Source organism: Wolffia australiana, chromosome 11 (assembly GCF_029677425.1).
Source record: "Wolffia australiana isolate 7733 chromosome 11, ASM2967742v1".
Lineage (NCBI taxonomy): Eukaryota > Viridiplantae > Streptophyta > Magnoliopsida > Alismatales > Araceae > Wolffia > Wolffia australiana.
Window position 1 is genome coordinate 8,080,001 of NC_135845.1, and position 6,226 is coordinate 8,086,226.

The following is a 6,226-nucleotide window of genomic DNA, read 5'->3' on the forward strand; positions in this document are numbered from 1 at the left end:
ACAAATAGTATTGAAGGAAAAATTAATGTCAAAGGGTCTGATCCAAGATCACCGATAGAAGGGTATAGAGATAGAAATGGAGAGAAGAAGGATAGATCGTGGAAGAATCCCAAGAGAGCTCTCCCTCTGGTTGCAGGCATGCTCCTGGTGTTGAGGAAGGAGTCTCAAACTCGGCGAACTCGGCGGCGATTCCCCATTAGGACTTAACTAAGATTAGGTAGTAAAATGGACATATACGATATACTCGTTAGAGACTTAGAAGATAGGATTCAACATAAGTTCCAATATAGCATAGGATTCAACATAGTCGATTCGGATTTACAGTAGACGGCTAGGATTTAATATAAGATAGTTATAACGGTCAAAATTATATCACACATATATCCGTTATAACTAATGGGTCCATGGCACCGGTCAACGGCTGTGGTCGGTGCACCCATTTCATTATAACGGATCAGATTGAATCTATAGCGAACGTTGTACAAGAGGTGTACCGACACCAAATCAATGGTTGTGATCGGTGCACCCCTCTCATTATAACGGCTCAGATTGAATCTGATTTTAAATAGAATATATCCGGTGTAAATGGTTACAATGGATATATTTACATTAACGGAAACTACTATTTTTAGACTATATACGTATTATAAATATACAACCAATGTAACATTTAAAGCTTGAGGGAAATACAACAATCTTATCACTCTTCTTGTGTCTCTTCTGTCTTCTCTCTTCTCTCTTCTCCTCTCTCTTCTCTCTCAATCTTCTCTTCTTCTTTTTCTTGCATTCTCAAGATTCAAGATTCTCAACACCTACTTCCACCATCAATCTTCTCTTCTTCTTTTTTCTTGCAACTGCCTCTGTGAAAAGATGCCAAAAATGCCGAAGACCCTTCTCGTTTTCCCCTGATGCTATTTAAGCTATTCCGCACGTGCAGTACTCTCGTTTGCACGTGAGCTCCTCACGCCTGATGCTTCCTCTTTTTACGTTGATACTTCTTGGAGAAGAAACGACTTGTATCAGGGTGTCTCTCTCTCTTCTGTCTCTCTGTTTCTCTCTATATCTCACTTTGTGTGTCTCTCTCTGTCTATCTGTGTAGGTGTGTCTCTCTCCTCAGTCTCTCTGTCTCTCTCTATCTCTCTTGGGGTGTCTCTGTGTCTCTCTGTGTGGGCGTATCTCTCTCTTCCGCACATGTGGTACTCTCTTTCGCGCGTGAGCTCCTCATGCCTGATGCTTCCTCTTTTTATGTTGATACTTCTTGGAGAAGAAACGACTTGTATCAGGGTGTGTCTCTCTCTTCTGTCTCTCTATCTCTCTCTCTATCTCTCTTTGTGTGTCTCTCTATCTCTCTGTGTAGGTGTGTCTCTCTCCTCAGTCTCTCTGTCTCTCTCTCTATCTCTCTTTGTGCGTGTCTCTCTGTCTCTCTCTATGTCTCTTTGTCTCTCTCTATCTCTCTGTCTGTCTCTCTCTCTATGTCTCTTTGTCTCTCTATGTCTCTCTGTCTCTGTCTTTCTGTCTCCCTCTCTCTCTCTCTCTCTCTCTCTATCTCTGTCTTTGTCTCTATCTCTCTGTGTCTCTCTGTCAGTGTCTCCCTCTCTCTCTCTCTATCTCTGTCTTTGTCTCTATCTCTCTGTGTCTCTCTGTCAGTGTCTCTCTCTCTGTGTCTCTCAGTCTCTCAGTCTATCTTTGTGTGTCTCTCTCTATGTCTCTCTTTGTGTGTCTCTCTGTCTTTCTATCTCTCTTTGTGTGTGTATGTCTCTCTCTCTCTGTCTGTGTCTTGTCTCTCTCTCTGTGTCTCTCTATCTCTCTGTGTCTCTTTGTGCATCTCTCTCTCTGTCTCTGTCTCTCTCTCTGTGTTTTTCCCTCATTATTTCTCTCTGTCTGTCCCTCCCTCTCTCTCTCTCTGTGTCTCTCTCTTTCTCTCTTTATTATAGAAACCGCATCCATTCTTTCTCAAAATGAGTGTTTCAAGGTAAAATGCATTGGTAAGGAAGTCTGGTTGGAGTGACCAAATTTAACTTCTCACTTCATTTATGCTAAGGATAAAATCCAAGAGGAGCAACTGTATTTACATCAGCAAACTAAAATAAGAAATAAGTTTTTTATATTTTTTAAATTATTAAATATATTTCCTTGTTTATCCTAGATAAATTGGTGAAAAATTATAAGTAGCACAAAGTTATTTTTTTCTTTATTGATTTTATATTTAATATAAGCTAGACTAGGGGGAAACAGACCTTGGCGGATGAATTTGTGTTTGGCTGCAGTCTAAACTCACATTTCAAATGAAAGCCATGGAACCATGTGGATAACACCCTAATTATTTGTATTAAATTAATTATATACACGTGTTATCAAACTTAAAATAAATAAATATTTTTTATTATATTTTATTTTGTGGATTTTTGGTACTTTTATAAATTTGGTGACATTATATTAATAAATAAAATACTTTTCTAAGTCATAACTGGTATTTATATATTTTATGAGATTTTTAATTTGTAAATGAAATAAGTTTCTTAGTCAAACATGTCTTTTGGAAAAATTGGAGTTGTTTCAACTTATTTGTATTTTTGAAATTTGCTGCCACAAGGATCACAGAGAAGAGAAAAAAATTGAACCTATGAGAATTATTAGACTTCAAATCTCAATATATAACCATCCATGAAGAGTTTGGGCTCAAATTTTGAGGGTACTTTCTTCTCCATCTCATGTATCTATTAATATGGTATGATATATAAAAAGACCTCTCTATTGTCTAAAAATCACCCTGGAGTTTCCCTTAGTTTAGTAGGCCACTTTAAATTAACTGATTTCAAGATTCATCAAGTTTTCTTGTTGTTGATCATCAATTGAAGTAAGAAAACAAAATATAAGTGGAGGGGCTCCCACGATGTGGTAAGTTGCCTTAATCTTGAAAAAATATAAGGATCCACGGTGAGTCTTCTTGCACTTCATGGTCTTCTTCTCAACATCCATCTGCCATCCATCCACTTCCAACCATTCACATCCATCCTTGCGCATCATCCATCAATTAATTTATTGATTTGGAGTCAAGGTTTGTAAATTTATATTTATTTAGTCAAATATCAGTGATGAATTAAATAACTCGAAATTTGATTTCATCACATGCATGGAGGGCACCAATGGTTGCAGCGAAGGAGATATGATCGACCTGTGGAGATACAAAAATTGCAGTCCTCGAGAGAGAATTTACAACAAAAAGGGTAAGATGAGTGATTTCAATGGCAGAAATGAGGATTTACTATGGATCTAAACTACTATTGTGGAAGGAGAACTTATTTTCTGTAATAATGTACATGCACATACCCTGATTGGTGACAGGCCAAGGCCATATTCTGACAAAACTAAGCTTCTAGAAAGTCTCATAATTTATTCTTTATTTTTTAATTTTATTTTTTATCATCACACTTAGCATTGGCTAGCCGAGTATAAGTAGGATTTTAATGTCCCATTTGTGTGCATGGGGGCCTAAATATGGAAGGCCAAATCCACAAAACTTTGAACCTCTTTGACCAAGTCAAATGGTCTTAGATATGCTTAATTTGGGCCTTGATGGCTGTTCTGTGGTTTGGATTTCTCCTCTGATCCAGGTTGTGGCTTGGGATTCTTCTTTTTCCCCATTTGACTCCAGAAATGCCCATTAAATTCACCCCAGTCGTTACACTCAAATAACATCAACAAGATGATCTTAGAACATGACTTTAAGGAAGTCAAGTGGAGTTATTCTAAATAATTTAAATAAATACATAAAATAATGCCACATTAATAATTACTTTCATGAATAATGCATGCACAAATGCATGAATAAACATGGAGTAAATGTGCACTAATTCATATCACATTGTGTGCTTATCAACTTTTCATCTCTCATCTATGTGGACGCTGATAAAGGAGCTCCACAATATAAATGGATTTAAGTAACTTCAATTCATAAATACTGATGTACTGATATGTGTAAAATATTGATGAAAAATAAGCTGAGTGAGAATTCCTTTGAGAAAGTCCTTAATATTAGTCAAAGTCGATAAATTAAGCCAATATTTTTATTTTTTAATATTTTGAAATAAATAAATTTCATACTTGGAACTTACATATTTATATATGCATAAATAATGTAATTTTTATTTTTAAGAATGTGTATCCTAATTTGATTTTTTTCATGATTCTTAAGTGGCCTGAATGCCATTACAGTAGGCCAAACCATTATTAATGATTTGTTTTATAATTTTAGCCGAAGTGAGGGTGAATGCTCATTACATGGAATTTTCTGTTACGCATTGCTAATTGAGATAAATTATCATTGATCCATAATGTAAAAATATTGATCATGAATTGTTTTATGTGGTTCATGAGTAAAAAAACTTAATGCATTTTCCTATCTACATGTTTTGTCACAAGAAGTATAAACAGTACGTATGAATTTCATGGAAAAAAATATTTTGCTATAGATTTTAAAGTTTGATTTATCTCCAAAATTATAAATAAAATTTATAGAAGAGTTATAAATCTAAAATGTTCAGAAAATATTACTAAATTTAATACAAGGAACACTAATTCAAATATTTTACAATAATATTTTTTAAATTTTCAGGACTTATTTAATCAAAAAAATTTAGTTATCAGGTACATCTTTAATGGTATATTTTTCTGGTGTGTTTTAATGGGAATTTTCAGCATGGGCAACTTACATTGCAATGTTTAAGGCAGTGTATGAGATGATTCATTCTCGAGAATTCACCCAGGGATATTAGTGCAATGTAAGGAAGCAGCAATGTAATTAGGGTGAAACATGCAACCCCAGGGTGAGTGCTAGACATGACAAACACAACATTAAAATATGCAGTGTTTGCTTAACATGATTTGCTCTAATTTTCAATGAAGAAATGTCTCACATTTGCGGAAATGAAATATTGCAAAGTTCATCTAGCCATGCGTACTCGCTAGCCCCTCAAAATAGGGGAAATTGAGAATAAAGACCCTAAAAATATAGAACTATGAGACATTGATGCTCTTTAAGTGATTTGATCGGATTTATCAACCTATTGAAATTTTTGAGGAAAAAAATCGAGAACAGTACCTTTAAATACCATATTAAGCCCTTTAAAAGCAAAAAATGCTTAGTTTGTGCACAAAAAGCCCCATGTTTGCCCAAAATATATCGGCCCTAGTAACAATGTTGGAGTTCACTGCTAAGATTTCTTGGTGTGCTCTTCCAGATTTGTGGACTTGATTTTATCTTGAACCTTTTGGAGTGTCTGTATAAGGGAGAGTCCTCTAGATTTGGAAAAAAAGGACCCTTCAACTGGCTACACACTCTGAATTTGAATGTATAATTCCCATTCTAGTTATTTTCACCTTAATTTTCAACAGAAAAACGTAGACACTTCTCTGATTCAGAATAAATCACAAGTTTAAGGGTTAACACCATCATGATCTACAAGAAACCTAAACCCTTTATTTTCAGATGGCACTCTCAAAGTAAAATAAATGATGAACAAGACAATTAATCAATGGGCTGAAAATTTGAATCTTTTGGTTCACATTTTTTAGTGGTTTTTTGTTCGTTTCATCTTTGATATGTGAGTCTGATGAGATAGTTGAGAGTGATTAAGCTAGTGGAAATTGAATTCATTTTACTCCGAGTCTTATGTCCTTAACTCTTATTTATGGTATTTTAAGTTTTCCCCAAACTCACTAAAGCATAACTAGAAAAAACCGAGGGAATTTGTAAATACTTGAAATGAATCAACTAATTTGAACCACTTTTAGAATAATTATAGACATCGTCAACTTACTAACATGCCATTGACTTTTAAACAAGGCCGAGCCATGATAAGCTTTTGGCACCTTGATTCAGTACATGACACGTCTACAACTTGGCAGGAAAAATGATACCTTAAAGAACCAAAGCCGGTTAGGTTCAGCTTGAATATTCAGGAAGTATATAGTTAGATAGGGTAGCACATTTTTGGATATGATATATCAAATATTACGCAATTATTTCCTGCTTAAGAAATATATGTCATCATGCACTTGGAAGGAGTTCTTAGTACACAATGCAACAGAAAATTTCCTCGTTATATAAAGCATCATAGGAATTCATGCCTTGATTGATACCTTGCAGTTTGTGTTGCATGTCATCCACCACATTTAAATGCAGCAAACATTTTTATCCTCCTAAACAAATGAGGAAGAAAGAAAG